The 16,847-nt window shown below is 35.0% G+C and overlaps 1 pseudogene; it reads right to left on the bottom strand.

Moving 5' to 3' along the window:
• LOC149576146 (2-isopropylmalate synthase A-like) overlaps positions 1-13,861 on the bottom strand; it is a 49,069-nt pseudogene extending 35,208 nt beyond the window's left edge.
• Positions 13,862-16,847: the final 2,986 nt, after the last annotated feature.

Genomic DNA, 16,847 nt, shown 5'->3' with positions numbered 1-16,847 from the left:
AGACCTTGGTAATATGATAGATATGTTGTACATGATGGAGGAATGAATCAATATAATCTTTGGGTAAATGGGAAGAAGCAAATATTGTTGCCTTTGATTGAAAGTTTAGATGAGGTTAGTTGTGCTACAATAAAAGTTTGCATGGTCAATGGAAAACAATTTGAAAAAGAAGTAAAGAAGAATCAAGTTTGTTTTGCTATAGTTCCTAGAGGACTGAGTGTTGGTAGTAATGAAACAAGCAATAGAAGCTGGTAATGATCAAGTAACAATAGATAGTGGTAGTCGAGTACTAGAAGAAATTGTAAATTTTTTGAATGAGTATAAAGATATTATTGTAGAGGATATACCTAATGGTTTGAAGATGGATCTTGAGAAGGTTAAAGAAATTTTGGAGTGGCCTACACCTAAGAATGTGGCTGAGGTAAGATCATTTCATGGTTTGGCTAGTTTCTACAGAAAGTTCATAAGAAATTTCAGTTCTATTTGTAATGTTATGACTAAGACAATGAGAGGAGATAACAAGGAATTGAAGTGGACACATGGAGGTAATAAGAGTTTTGAGACATTGAAACAAAAGGTTGTTGAGTTACCTATATTGGCTTTAGCTGATTTCAACAAAGTATTTCAAATTGAATGTGATGCAAGTGGTAGTGTAATAGGAGCTATTGTATTAAGTCAAGAAGGTAAACCTATTGCTTTCTTTAGTGAAAAGTTGAATGATGCTAAAAGGAAGTATTTTGTGTATGATCAATAATTTTATGCTATTGTCCAAGCATTGAAAAAGTGGAGACATTATTTGATTCCTAAGGATTTTGTGTTGTATATTGATCATAAAGCTTTACAATGCTTGGGAAGTCAAAATAAATTGAATCAGAGACATATGAAGTGGGTTGAGTACTTTTAGAGTTTTACATTTGTGATCAAGCATAAGAGTGGAGTTACTAATAGATTTGTTGATCCATTGAGCATAAGATGTTCTTTATTGACCAATATGAAGGTTGAAGTTCTTGGTTTTGATGAAATGAAAGAGTTGTATGATACTAAACTTGATTTTTCTGAGGCATGGAGAGAGTGTAGAGTACCAAATTTAATAGATCACATAAGTAAGTATGATGAGTATTTCATTCAAGAAGGTATGTTGCTCAAAGGTATTTGGTTGTGTATTGCTAGAGGTTCTATGAAGTTGGATTTGATTAAGGAAAAATATAGTGGTGGATTGGTTGGACATTTTGGAATTGATAATACATTGAGTTTGCTAAAGGATAAGTATTATTTGCTAAAAATATATAAGGATGTTCATAAATTTGTAAAGAGTTGTAGGATGTTCATAAATTTGTAAAGAGTTGTGGAGTTTGTCAAGTTACAAAAGGAGTAAGTCCAAATATTGGTTTGTCTACACCTATTACTTTTCCTAAAAAACCCTGGAGTTAGATCAGTGTGAATTTTGTTCTTGGATTACGTAAGACGGTAAAGGGGTATGATTCTATATTTTTTTTAGTGGATAAATTTTCTAAAATGGTTCATTTCATACCATGTAAGAAGACATTAGATACTAAGCAAGTTTTTGAACTTTTCTTTAAAGAGATTGTGAGATTGCATGGACTACCAAAAAGTACTATTTCTGATAGAGACAGTAAGTTTGTTGGTTATTTTTGGAAGACTTTGTGGAAGAAGATGGGCACTAAGTTGAAGTTTAGTTCTACATTCCATTCACATATAGATGGACAAATAGAGGTTGTGAATAGAAGCTTGGGTAATTTGCTGAGATGTTTAGTTGGGAATAAGCCAAGTAATTAGGAGATGGTATTGGCACAAGCTAAATTTGCATATAATAATTCTATGAATAGGAGTACAGGGAAGACACCTTTTGAGACTATTACTAGAATAAAGCCTAGAGGTATATCAAATTTGAGAGATATTGTTGGTGAAGAAAAGAGAAGTGCTACAGGAGTAGAATTTGCTGATTTTATGGAATCTTTACATAAGGAAGTGAAGTTGAGGATAGAAAAAAGTAATAAGAAGTGTAAAGAGAATGTTGATCAGTCTAGGAGACATAAGTGATTTTAAAGTTGGTGATGAGGTGATGGTTCATCTGAAGAAAGAAAGATTTCCTGTTGGAACATATAGTAAGTTGAAGATGAAGAAGTTTGGACCTTGTAAGATTTTGAAAAAGTTTAACAACAATAATGCTTATGAAGTTGATTTGCCTAATGACATGGATATATCCCCTATATTTAATGTTTATACAAGTATCATGAGTCATATGATGAAGTTATTGTATCAGAGGATTATCCTAAGAAGTAGATTAAATAAGTTGAATAGATATTGGATCAGAGAGTTGGTAAGAGCACAAGGGGAAAAGATTATTATGAATATCTGGTGAAGTGGAAGAATAGACCTATGGAAGATGTTTCATGGATTTCTTAATCTAAGTTAGACATTTCAATGATTCAAGAGAATCATTTCTTCCAAACCTGGTTGTCTGATGCAGGAGCATCCTAGGTTGCACTGCTATCGTACATTTTTTCAATGTTCCTAGTTTTTTCATGTTGCAATGTCTTGAATTTCTAAGCTTTAAATAGTTGTCAAGAATTAGAGATACACTGAGGAACCTTTTCCTATGTGTGCAAAGAGATTGGAGTTATCATGTTAAGTTTTGAGCCATTTTTACCTTGTTGTTGGAGCTGTGTTTTTTTGGTTTTTGGGTGCCTGTTGTGGGCTATGTAACTAATTTTGTAAAATGAGTTAGAGGATGAAAATTTTAGGTATTGAAGAGGGCCTAGATTAATTCCTTTTTTCAAAGGAACAAGTCCTAATTCATTATAAGTTTGGAGATATGGCAATTGTCTTGGAGTATCAATTTCTGGTAGTTTGTGCAACTAGTTTCTATGCTTAACTTTTGGGATGGATGCACACTTATCCTTGATGAATCAGCCTTTTTTTACCTTAAGGGTTTGTAGATAACCTAAAGTACTACCTTTAGTTTTAAGAACAAGCTCTAATTCAATCAGGGCTAGGAGATATTGCAATTTTGCTTGGGTATTAGTTTTTGGACATTTAATTTTTGTTGGAGGCCAACTTGTGGCTCTTCAAGTATTTAATGTTAGGTTTATTCAGTTCTTAGCATTCTGGGCCAACTTCTATCTTAGACTAGTATAAGTAGGATTTGTGGTGAATTCTTTTGTAATTATCATTGATCCATCTTGGAGAAATATAAATGATAGAAGGAGGATAGGAAATTGAAAGCATGTGTCTAGAAATTCAAACTTGAAGCTAGATCTTGGATTTGAATGTATTTTGTATCTGGTTGTAACCTAGAAGGCATTATAGTTGGGAATGTATGATGATGTTTTTATGAATCAATAAAGAATATTATTCTCTCTCTTTATGGTGTTGTTCTCTTTTGTGTTTTCTTCCATTATGTTAACTCTTGCATGGTGGTTTGGGTAGCTGAGTGTGCCAATTGGCCTTAGTTACTTACACCTCCCTACATCACATTTAGTAGTTTATGTCCCATATTTAGCAATGACAAGTATCCTTACCTAGAAATAAATAAGATTCAACACAAGGAACTTTGGTGGCTAAGCTGTACGAGTACGACATTGAGATAAATCCTACCAAGTTAATATGTGGCAATGGCCTATGTAAGGCACTTGTAGAAAATCGAGAAGTAAGTGAGATAGAGGAAACTTTGATTGTGCTAATGGTAAGCTTACAAGGTCCATGGTTTTCTAATATTTCTTATTTTATAACATATAGAGAATGCCCCAGTGGTCTAACATACAAGTAAATGAGAGATCTAAAAACCAAATTAGATAAGTATGTGATATGGGATGATCAATTATACAAAATGCCAATAGATGGCACATTCTTAAGATGCATAGATAAGCCTGAGCAGGAGAATTTTCTTAGAGAATTTTATAATGAAGCTTGTGGTGAGCACTACTCCTCCTTAGTTACAACTTTAAAGATTATGAGGCAGTGCTACTATTGACTGAGCATGTTTAAGGAGGCATACAAATGGAAGTCCAGTGTGAAAAGTGCAAAATGTTTTCAAGAAAGACACAATTGGCTACCTTGCCATTAAAACTAGTGGTGTGTTCATGAAAAAATTGTCCTTCAAAGAAATAAATACAAATTAACCCCAAAATCCCAAGTAGGAAGACTGAATATGCACTAACAGTTAGGTCACTTTGCTATTGAAAAGCATAAGCACCCTCTAAATTTATCTGGGTACAGCTCCCCATGCATGATTTACAATGAATTCATGGAAATACAAATACAAATACTTTTAACTAGAAAGCACAAAAGGTTTACAAACATCTATCAATAAACATGAGATAGATGCAGAAAGACTAAGCGGTTAAAAGAAAATAAATGACACAAAGTCCATTTATTCATATTTTACAGAATAGCAAGAATGAAAATAAGGAATAAGTCTTCTATCTTCCTAAGAAACTAAAGAATTAGAGCTTTAAAGATATCTTGAAATGATAGCGTAATCAGAAAATAATGACATTAAAATGCATTTAGAGAAAACTGAAAGCGATATAAAGATCACAATCAGTGGAAAGAAAATTGCCCAAACTCAAAGTTTTGATGTGCAATTATCTTCCAATCTCCCTTCTCTAAAGTATAAAATATTACACAGACCTTATTACACATGTGCATCAAAATCACTACCTAGAAGAAATAGAAATTCCACCCTTACATTACACTAAAAATCAAAATTTCCACCTTTTCCTAACACACCATTCAAAAAATGACAAGAGCTCTACTCTTCCACAGCCCATAGTCTGATCTCTTTCCCCTCAAAAGAACTGGAAAAAAATCAAAAAACTAGAACCTTAATTACACCTTTTTCCAGCATATTCTTGATGATGGTTACCGGTTATACAACTGATTCCTAAAATTATCTCTTGAATGTCGGGTCTTTACACATTCTTGAGAAGTTTCTCATTCTTCCCCCATCAGTCTACCTTTATGAGATAAAATTTATTGCAAGTTTATGTTTATCAATAACCTTTGAAAATTATTTCAATGACCCCTCAACTTTATAATGTCCTCATATTTGAGAAAATATCCAAGGTTTATTAACCACTGTTTCAATATCTTTATGTGGTTGCATCTGATTTGGACAAATATATTGAATTGATTGACAAATGTCAAATAGTGATCTTTCCACATCTCTTTTACTCCACCCGTCACTATTATCCCAATATTTTTATGAGCATTGTATTAAACATCCTACTCATTGTAGAACCAGAATCAGTATGCAAAGAACATTAACAAATGAAGTAAACATTCACAAACCAAAAACTAAATTCACATATATGCTTAGACTAAGAAAGAAAATAAGAAGTGCAAACCTCACAAGAGAAAACACTCCATGCTTTCTTGATTCTGTAGATGTGTCCTTTTGCTGTGGATGTATGCTCAAGATGCTCAAAAGCTGCTTCAATGGAGATGGGTAATGGCAAATTGGTAGCTTTGTGAGCTCTCAATTTGGCATTATAAGGGTATGGTTGATGGCTTTGGTTCTCAAAATAGCATGGTAACTTTAGCTCAAAGATTGTTTGATGAAATGGCTTGGGATGGGATTCAATTTATAGGCTAAGGGGTAGAGAGATGGAGGGCTTAGATGCAAGGATGGATGAAGGCTTAAGGAGGGCTAAGATGCACTCAAAGGGGAGCACATGGATTGTGCTTGTTTAGCACCAATGGGAAGGTGACACTTGTCACAAGGAGGATGAGTGTGAGAGGGTAGGGTTAAGGGTTGGTTAAAGTCATGATGAGTGGGGTTGAGTATGTAAGAGGGATGTAAGAGGAATGAGTGTGGAAGAGGGAAGAGTGTAGTGTGTAAGATGGATGTAAGAGTCATGAGTGGGCTTGTAAGAGTCTTTATGTTTTGTAAGAGCACTCATGACTTAGTGGTTGGGTTTTTTTGAGGGGAGACTTTGGTTTGGATTAGGAAAGTCTTAAACTTGTTTAAGGAATATGACAACATTAGGGGGTGGATTAGGCTTGGGTTTAGGATTAGATTAGGGATGTTAGAGATGTGCAAGTGGATGGCATTAATGAGGGTGGGTGAGTTAGTGGCTAAGCTTGGTTAGTATGGGTGGATGGGGTGGATTAGGCTAAATGGAGGATTAGAAATAGGTTAGGGGTTTTTGAATTTGAGGATTTCATTTATCAAATAGATTTATTTAATAAATGGGGATTTTTGGAATTAGATAGAAGAATAGGATTTAATTGATAAATAATAGATTATTTGATTTATCAATTAGGACTATAGATGATTAATTAAATTAATCAACTAGGGGATGACAAAGGATTAATTAAATAGAAATTTAATTAATACTACCTTTTTAGATAACTAAATAGGATTACTAAAATAGTGTAATCAAATTTAGGTACAATGTATGACCCTTAGATTCATCTCCATTGATTTGAGAGTCCCATGCATAGATTTATGGATGGAAACACTTTGGATTTTTGGGTTTTACCCATGTTGATTGATGATGGTAGTGTCTCCATCCCTACTTTGTGATGTCAATGACATCTTGAAAATCATTTCAAAACTTAGTGACATCTATCATAGACCTTCTTTATCTAACCATTAAAGCATGGGTTCACATATTTAACATTTGAAAATGACCTTTCCAAGAAATTCCTTTTATTTTCATTTTTTAATGCTGAAAAGTGATCGAGGAATGTGGATGCTCATGAAGCAAGTACCATTGTATTAGTTCTGATTTTTATATCTCCATCCTTACTAATGGATAGAAATGGAGCTTCAAATTTCCTATGTTGCAAAATGTACTAGGCATAATCTTGGCACCGATGCCAACATTCAAACTATTTGTACAATTACTTGCTAAACTGATAGAGCTATATGTTATAAATAGATTGACATTTCTATTTCTTGCAACTTAATTGACATTAATAATGTGATCATGAGCATGGGTAGCTGTCTTGAACTTGAAATTTGGACCATTAAATCTGTATTCTGAATCACTGAATTTGAACCACAACCCTGTGTTAAACCTTGATCTAAAAATTGACACTTTGAATCTGCAGCCCAAGATTTGAACTTTGAACCTTTGATCTTTGAATCACTAGAATTTCATGCTAATCATGCAAGATGAACCACTTTGAACCATTGTTCAAAGGAAATCAAGACCATAAGTTGAAAATTTAAATATTGGGTCCATAATGGGTACCAACATGGTGATAGAAGGTCCCTTCTAGTAGTGGGGATTAGATTTTATTGGTCCAATAAATCCTTCCTCCATTGTTGTTCATTCATACACCATCACAGCAATAGATTACTTCACAAAGTGGGTGGAAGCAAAGCCAACAAAGAAGACCACCTTTGAGGTAGTCTGCAAATTCTAGAAGAAAAATTTTTTAGTTAGATTTGGAGTGTCATTAAAGCTAGTGATGGATAATGCCACATACTTTTCTTCAGCATAAATTGTGGAGTTCTTCTATGACAATAGTTTTCACCAGAGCCATTTTTCAAACTATTTCCCACAAGGGAATGGGCAGGAAAAATTGAGTAGCAAAAGATCAATCAACATTATGAAGAAGCTCATTTATGACAATCAAGGAACTAGCATAAAACATTGCATGAAGCTCTATGGATAGATAGGGTTACACCTAAAATATCCATCACCATTTCACCATTTGAGCTAGTAAATGGAGTGGAAGCAAGTCTCCCACTTCCTTGGGAGTTATCGATGTGCAGACTGCAACAAGTAGTCAAAGATGGATCTTTTTGAAATGATATGGAGAAGAGGATTCTTTATCTCATGAATTTGGAGAAAGAATATGAACAACTGGTAGATCACATCACTCAACATTAGATGCAAGTGAATAATATTTTATATAAGAGTTCAAGGCCGAGGAAGTTCATGGGGGAAGATATAGTGTTGTTATGGGATGAAAGAAAAGAGTCAAATGGGATGCATTCAAAGTTTGACTCACTATGGAAGGGCCCTTTCAAGGTAGTTCAGGAAAATCAACACAATGTGTTCAAATTAGGATATCCATCTAGAGAGGTTTTGTCATTTTCCTAAAATGGCCAGTATCTAAATCCCTATCAAGTATGCAAGTGAAATAAGGTAACCCTTACATTTTACATAGTTAGTTAGGTGTTTCCTTTCCTGATGTGTGCTTTAGTTTCAGTTGCTTTCCATACTTTGTTAGCATAGTTTACTTTCTATTGTGTGCGATTAGTTTAGGTTTCCTTTCTATGTGTTTTCTGTTCTTTCTTTTGTGAAACCAGAGATGTTATGTCCCTTTCTGAGGTACTTGCATGCCTAAGTCCCTAGTTGTTGCTAGACTTTCAGTCTCCCCATTTTTAAGCTTCTCACTTAGAGTCAATATAATGCATAAATATGTCAAATATCTAGGTCTAGGTTGCCCCCTTAGGTGCTTTCTTCTCATTAGTTTCATCTTTATCCTTCTTGGTCTGATTTTTCACAGTGCAGAGAAGTTTTAAAATTTGTTTAGTAAAAAATCATTTGAGTCACAGTATCCTACAGATTAGGGTTTCTTTCCTTATAATTTTTAAGTTTTGTGTTACCCTAATCATGTCCTAGTCTCTGTGTTGTTTGAATCCCATTAAATTCTCAAGGTTTGTCATTGCAAAATCATTGAAAAATCTTAAGTGTGTAAGAAACCTCAATGCCTTATCTTATTTTACCCTAGTTTTGAAAAACTTCAATAATAATATGTCAAAATTGACTTTAGGCGAGACATTTTACCCTAAGTTTCAAAAATTACGTAAGGATGACTTCATAATTTTGTTTGACCTTTTATATCCTTGCTTTTTTATTGCAGTTTGTGCAAATATATTATTTAAAATCCTAACTGCAACACCTTTTTGACCCACCGTTAATCTTGATCTAATCGAAGGAGGGCAATTTCTTGCATCATGGAAGTGCAAGATTTTTAAGTATTATGGGAAAGCACCTTTGTGCCACGTAACCTTTGCTTATGTTAGAGTATCAATGCACTACAAAAGATAGTGATTTTTTAGAATGGGTTAGGGCTTTTCTTGTAGACTTGTCAGTACCATTAGTGCACGTTCTAAAAAATCCTGCAATGTCATTGGTTGATCATTTAAATGAATGTATTGTTGTATTTTCATTTTTATACACCATTTATCTATTTTAGATCAAAGGCGAGCACTTTCCCACAATTTCAAGATGCACAAGAAATAACCAATTTGGGGAAGTGAAAATAAGACATGTAGCATCATGGACCCACCTTGTTAGAAGGTGACAGTGCTATGTCTTTCATGACAGTTTTCAGGTGAGTCAGATTGAAAAGAAGTATCTCATTGGTTATTTCAGCTGACTCGATGTTATAAGCATGCATGATTTCATGATCATTGATCTATGCAAGATCCACAGTTAGCGCATGCTCGCATTATGAAGTTGCTCAATTTTAAAATAATGCAGGAAAGTGTTATGATGACACATATGAAGGTGGGACCAAAAATGAAAAGCATGTGCTATGTTGTGCTAGGCTACAAGGAAAAGTTGATGTGTAATGCCATTTGGGATGATGAAAGGATTTGTTAGTTGAAAGGGTTAAAAGCTTTGTGATCGTTGATCTATGTAGGATCAATGGCCCGTGCATGCCTACATTAAGAAACTGCTTGAGATTTAAGAAATGTGGGTATGTGCCTTAGTGCCCCATGTCACAATGGGGCTAGGTTTTGGAAAGTTTGCTGAGTCATGCCACATTGTAAAGCTACAATATTCAAGCACGCTCATTGGTCAAATATGATGTGTATGCCAAGTTGGAATGATGATGTCATAGGTGTAGAGGTATTAATAGTTAATATTGCAGTCAAACTTGTTAGATGAGCTAGATTAAGAGGAGTTATTTCATTGGTCCAAGTAGATGATGTGACCATAACAGACAAAGTTATACCTATCGTCAATCTTGATAGGATCGATGAAGGGTGCATGCTTGCATTAAGAACTTGAAGGAAGTTTAAGTAAAGTAGGTATGTGCCATGCAGAAATGTGTCCTTGGTGATGTCACTAACCCCATCTCAAAATTTTTAGAAGATTTGAGTCGTGTCACCATTGATCTTTTCAAGATCAATGACTAGCACAAGCTCGCTTTATGAAGATGCATGTTGGATAAGGAAAGCAAGGATGCACCATCTTGACACATGGTGAAGATGATGTCAAGCATTCACTTGCTAAAAAAATGATATGGGACCCGCTTACATGGAAATTTTTCAGAAGGCACTCATATGGAAATTTTTTATTGGTCAGTACAACTTACTCAGCATAGTCCAAGAAAGATAATCAGTGATCATTGATTCAATCAAGATCAAGGGTGAGTGCTTACTCACATTTTTTAGTTGCATGAGAGATAAACAATGCAGGCATGCACTAATGTGATGTGTTGCACAAGGGGGCTAGCTATTATTAAAGTGGATGTTGTGTGCCAAGTTGGAAAATTTAAAGAGCCAATTGTATTTCACTATTTACTTGCTACCGTAAAAGGGTATGGTTTCTCTTGACCGTTGATCTAGAGAAAGATTAATGGCTAGCACATCCCCACATTTTCAAGATGCAAGAAACTTAAGAAATGTGGGGAAGCATCTGACTAACACATGGCAAAAGTTTTAAAGTGTAAAGCAAATCTGCTTTTTTGAATGAAGACCGTCTGATCTAAGGAAATCGACTGATGATATTCAAATCTAGATGCAACATGTAAGTAATAGCTAATGGAAATTAATTCTGCATAGAGTTCATTCTTGTGATCTCATTGCATGAATAAAACTCACAATTTTATCATTATTGAATCACCAAAGCGCAAAAAGGATATCAGAGCATAGAGAATTTGTGGAGCTAGGGCACAAAAGTTTTATCTAGTGATTCAGTGAGTTGCAAAAAAAATTATACAGAGAAGAAGTGCAAATTTTAGCAGGTAAGTACTCTGTGACTTCTCAAAATCAAGCATCTATTGCTATATAATTCCTAGGGTTTTCTCAAAATGCCTCCACAAAAAGAGTTTATGGGATAGACTGATTATCTAAAATGCTTTGTGCATGATTACTTTCTAGAACAATTCCCTTTATCTGTACATGAAATAACTAAGGCAAGGGAACTAATTCCTAAGAACCCTAAGGTAGCTGTAGTAGAGGGTTTCTATGATAAAGCTAATTGGGTAAGAGATACCCAGGTTTCCACTAGAGGTTTGGAGTTGTTCAAGAAATGGTTTTCAAAATTAAAACTTGATACCCCTATGAGCAATGTCTGGGAGTTTGAAATTGGGAAATTAATAGTCCCCACAATTTTCTTTGATAGTGATTTATTGATGGATTTGGCCAAGAAGTATGATCCAATTACAAGGTGGGTAAAGAACCATGCTGGAGTGAATCTTTTTAGGGTCTGCCCTGAACTGATTAGTGAGGTTTTCAACCTCAACCCTAACCATGTTGTGCATGAAATCATTGATATGGATGACCTTCAAGCAAGGTATTATGCACAAAGGATCTAATTAAGGATAGGGCCACTGCGGGAGCATGCTGCTAAAATTGGTACTTTGTCTGTGATTATTGCTAGCACCCCAAAGCCATTACTAAGAAGACATTTTAACTTTAGGGCTCAGGCATTATATTTCTCTCTTTGCAAGATTTTTGGAATGAATGAAGCAGAGCAAATCCTAGGCTCAATTATCCTTATTATGGCTCAGACTCTTCAATTTGGGATGAGCACTATTCTTGATTTTGCTACTTTCCTTGCACAAGAAATTCACAGTGGTTTAGTGGAGATAGCATGGGGAAAAGTAGATAAACCATTATGTTGGTATTCATTGCTCATGTATGCATGCTTGTACAAGGGATTTACTTTCTTCGCCAAGGGTATGGAGCTGGAAATAACCAGGGATGGAGAGAGGAATCTAGTTCAGTTATGAGGTGTGAATATGACATTAGAAGCTACATATGCTAGTTATGTAAGGTTTGATAGATATTTTGCATCAAAGCTTAGATTGCTCTTGAGAGGAGACAACCCTAAGATTCTACAAGAATTGCTAGAATTGGTCAAACCTAAGGACCATGCAAAAGGGCTACTAGTTAGTCATAATTGGGGGGATATAATCCCTTATAATGTTTCAACAGTAATAAGAGTATATGGCTTCTTGGGAAGGCCTCATGTGCTACCATTTCATGTGCCTCTCAAGATAGGGATAGGAAAATTGTTATGGTAGATAGGCACTATTGATGAGAGAGATTTGCCAAAGAAGGGTATGTTCTTTCCAGTTATTACTGTGGTGCATGATTTTGTCTTTGTGAGGAAAGGGTGGAAGCACCTCAATTTGTTCCTAGATAGATATAACATGGCAGAGTCCCATGCCAAATTTATTGACCCTGAAGGATTTTATAATCTCCTAAGGGAGAGGACAAAAGCTGTCTATATGGTACAATAGGTATATTTTCTTGAGGATGTTATTAGAAATGTTTTTTCTTTGCAAGAGTAGGAATTGAGAGAAGAAAAATGGATAGTATTTACTAAGGCTCTAGAATTCTTCAATGCTTTTGACTCCAATTATGATCCACTGAAAGATAAAAAAATATTGGGGACCCAAGATGCAAGCATTGATGAATAATTTTGTTGTGATAATACAAACCATGAATGAGAAAAAAAGCAACATATGTTAAGAACTATCCAGATAGGGCTGTAGAGGTACAGAGGAGGATAAGCAGTAGAAATATAGTGGCCCCTGGTCAGTACACTTTGCAGAAAAAGGAAGGTTATGTAATGGTGCAAAATGTGCAACAAGCTCCCCTTCAGTAGAGACCAAGGCCAGAAAGTCCATCTGCAGCCAGTGCCCCAAAGAGGTAAATGTTGGAGCAAGGGTCCTCCTCTCATGTAGAAAAATACTCCCCAAGCCAGTCCCCAATCCAAATAGATGATGAAGCATCTTTAAGGGAGCAGATCAGAAAAATTGGTGGAGGGGGGATATAATTGTTACTTCCATAGATTTAGAGATTGGGTAACCACAAGAACCTCCTGTACCTTCCTTGGATCTCACTATTGCTGACTACCAAGGTAAGGAGATAGATCCTATAGTTGCCCAAGCCTCTTAGAGGTTTATTAATGATGAAAATTTTGTGAAGTCTAGAGCTTTTGCATAGTTTTTGTGGAGACTAAATATAGGAAATTTTGAAAAAAACTTGCAAGAAAATAAAGGCAAAGCAACCTGATAAATCAGACTCTCTAATCAAAGAGGAGGTAAAATCCAAATTTTTGAGTGATTTTGCCCAATTTACACCTAAGGCTAGGAGAAAATTAGTTAAGTAGTCAAGGGTCCTCATTTTGCTAGAGTGGGACATAACCGATGCCATGCTTTTTGATTCAATAAGGAAGCAAAAAGATGTACAGTATAAGACCAAAGAAGAGGTACTGCAAGCTCATAGAGGAGTCAAGTTCAGTGATGACCACTAGGCCCTAGTTATTTGGTCAATTGAGAAAAGGGACAAGACCAAAATGCAAGAAATTTCCACTATAGAACATACTAGTGCACTAATAGTATTCAGGGCTGGTGAGGTTGGCAGCAAGCAAATAATAGGAATGGCTTCACAAATGCTGAAATTTGGCAGTGTAATATCTGGTCAGGAAGAGGATAGGTTTTCCCAACTCAATGCTAAGTTTGAAGAAGTTTTGAAAGCATATGAGGAGAGGGGTATGCAGATACAATCACTAGAAATCAAAGTAACTCAAATGGAGAAAGTACTTGGGAAAAGAAAAGTAGGAGAATCTAGTAGACCAAGAATTGCATACCTCACACGGCCACCTGTTGAACCCTTCAAATCAACTCCCATTATTGAGATACTAGGCAGCCCAGAAGGGCCTCAGTTCTACACTGTAGAGGATTTTGAAGAGGATAAGAATAAGTTGTATGCACTACATGTAGAATTAAATAATCAATATGAAGAAAAGTTGAGGCAGGGTGTAATGTATTTAGTGGATAGAATTGAATGGCCATCATTTTTTGACCTATTGGAAGAGATTGCAGCCATTGGGGGTGAATTAAAGAGAGGTGAAGTTAAGTTCAAACCCCTTGTGTAGAAGTGGACAGAAAGGAATAATGATATCACTACAATGTTTATATCTATCATCCAGTTGTCTTGTCATCAAATTGAAAAGATTTTTGATTTGTTAAATAAATTGCAAGGTTTTGATGACAAACAAGATTCTTTTCAGAGGAGGTTAACACTTTATTTTTCTAAGTATATTGCTGAAAAGTTTGATTTATTTCCTTGTGCTTTAAAGACTATTGATAAAGTGAAGGAAAAGGAAGACTGGAAGAGGGAGTTGGATGAGTTTTTTTTGTGAAAGGATGAATAAAATCATTAATGAAACTGGTCACTTGTTATGGGCAATGACCAATGAGGAGCTGGTAAAGGTACAATTATTCTATAGTACTATCAGGAAAGATCTTATTGATATAAAAGCAATTGAAAATTCTTTAGTAACTGTACATAGGGAGGTCCTGAATTTTGATTGGCTGGATGACACTGCCTATAATGAATGGAAAGATAAATTCATGTCTACAGAGCAGATGGTAGAAGATGACGAGGAAGAAGAAGATGCAGGGGTAATTGTCACCCTTACAGTTGATGATGAAGACAAGGAGAATCATCACGTTAAAGTAAGTTTATAGGTAATCGGAGATGACTCATCACTTTCAAGTTTGATAGCCACTTACTTTGAGGAATCAGAATAATTGAAGAATCAGATCATAGTACTCTTGTCTTTCCAAATGATGCAATAGAAAGGGACCCACAAAAGAATGTTTGGTGTATAAATCTTTTTGTTACTCACAGTTTTGTCTTTTTGTGTTAAGTGTATGTAAGTATCTTTTTGTAAAGGACACCTGCCAATCACATTTGGCCTTTTCTTGTTGCAACTCATACCTATATAAATGAGTTTTCAGGGCAATGTGATTGTCTGAATCCTGATGTATTTTTTGGAGTTGTCAAAAAATAGTATAGTCAGTCCTATTTAATGTAGTAGTAAGATACTTTCAAGTGTACTTTCTAATATAGAGATATTACATAACTAGTTGAATTATCTGGGTTTTTGTTGAAACTCTATTGGTTACTATATTAGCCATTTAAGAAGGATTATACAAAGGGGTATTTGCACTATTTTTCTGTGTCATCACTTCCTGTCTCTATTTTGTGAGCTTGTTTATTTTGAGATCATTTGAATAAATTTCATGTGATTGAATGCAACCTGGATTGGTTGTGTATTGGTTTTATTATTGCTCTTAATTCAATGAATTATATAAATGCTTCAGTAGATCAGTAGAATTCATGAGTTTATGAAGAGGATATTTTATAAGAATGGGAATGGGTGATTGCTATTGATAAAATTCATTCACAAGTTGTCTGAATTAGATCTCCCACCAATAGTAGATTTTTTCCCAATGGATAAGACACTGGTCACATAAATCAGTGATGGTTGAGAGTATATCTTGCTTCTACATGCCAAATCAATTTTAAATTCAAAATCATTTTTAGTCAAGGTTATATTGATGGTCAGCACTCATTTATACATTATTTTTGAGTTATAGGTAGCTGCTATTACTAGGGATATTTGTAAACTCAGGGAGAATAATGGCCAAATCTGCTTAAGAGGGATACATATGAATAAGAGAATATCAACAAATGGATAAATTACATATGTGATAGGGATAGAGGATGAGAATCAAAATGAAACTAAATGAAGTTTCAGATAGCAATATCTTGGTGAATTATCCCCTAGGTAAACCCACCTTGGTTTAACAGAACCTAAAGAGAAGAAAACCATCCTTGGTTTTGTTGAAGTTGGGCCCAAGTGATCAGCACATGTAATTGTCAATAGGAATTAGCTAATCCTTAGATTATGTGAGTAGTATCACTCTGGTATTGAATATTTTGTTTTTTAGTAGTTTCAAACACCAACAGTCCTCACCTTATGAGATTTTGGGATTTCACCACTCTTCCTTCTTCCCTGACCCTTTGCTATGGGATTCATGAAAATCATGTGCATGTTGGTCTTATGTAATTGAGGATTGGGTGGGAGTGTTTTTGAGAATCTTCCCATGATGAGAAGAAAGCTAAAATATTATCTAGACCATCAAAAATTTTAGACGATTTCTCCTTTCGAAATTTCACCAGTTCATTTTCTCCTTCACCAAAAGCGAAATCCATACAATGAGTTTTTCAATACACAAAAATAGATTACATCTAGAAGCAAGGTCTCAAAGGAATCCAAATCTAAAATGATAGAAAGTATCAAGTTTGAAGTAAAAAATTCCCTAACCATTCCCAAAAATGAAAGAGGACTTAGTTGCAACACTAAGTCAGAAAAGCACCTTTGTTACTACACCCACACTCAAGGAGTAGTTTGTGAACCAATTTTCTGATAAAGTGAGAGTAAGAAAATTTATGGAAAGGTCATGGAGAATATATGTATAAGTGCTCCATGTTATGTTTCTCAATGAGGATTCCATTTCCTAAGGCTTCCTCGAGATGGAGAAGAAGTGAAGTAGGAAATAAGCCCTTTTGGGTGTGTAGCAAAGTTAACTCTCCCATTTTTTGAAAGCACATTATATGAAGTATGAAGGTGAATTTCTATGTTTTGAAGATGTTTTCAGAAATTTCAAGCAAGGAAGAACTATTGGGGAAGTTCCCTAGAGATAAAAATTACAAACTCTTTCTTGATTGGGAAATCACCCATGTAAGTGCAATTTCAAGCAGTAAAGCACCTCGAAAGGTACTTTTTTGAAAGTGCAGATCTTGCTTGTATTATGGAGTATGG

Source organism: Cupressus sempervirens, chromosome 1, assembly GCF_028749045.1.
Source record: "Cupressus sempervirens isolate cs-2001-9-10 chromosome 1, ASM2874904v1, whole genome shotgun sequence".
NCBI lineage: Eukaryota > Viridiplantae > Streptophyta > Pinopsida > Cupressales > Cupressaceae > Cupressus > Cupressus sempervirens.
The sequence above is the reverse complement of the archived record's forward strand: the minus strand, read 5'-3'. Positions and strand labels throughout refer to the sequence as shown.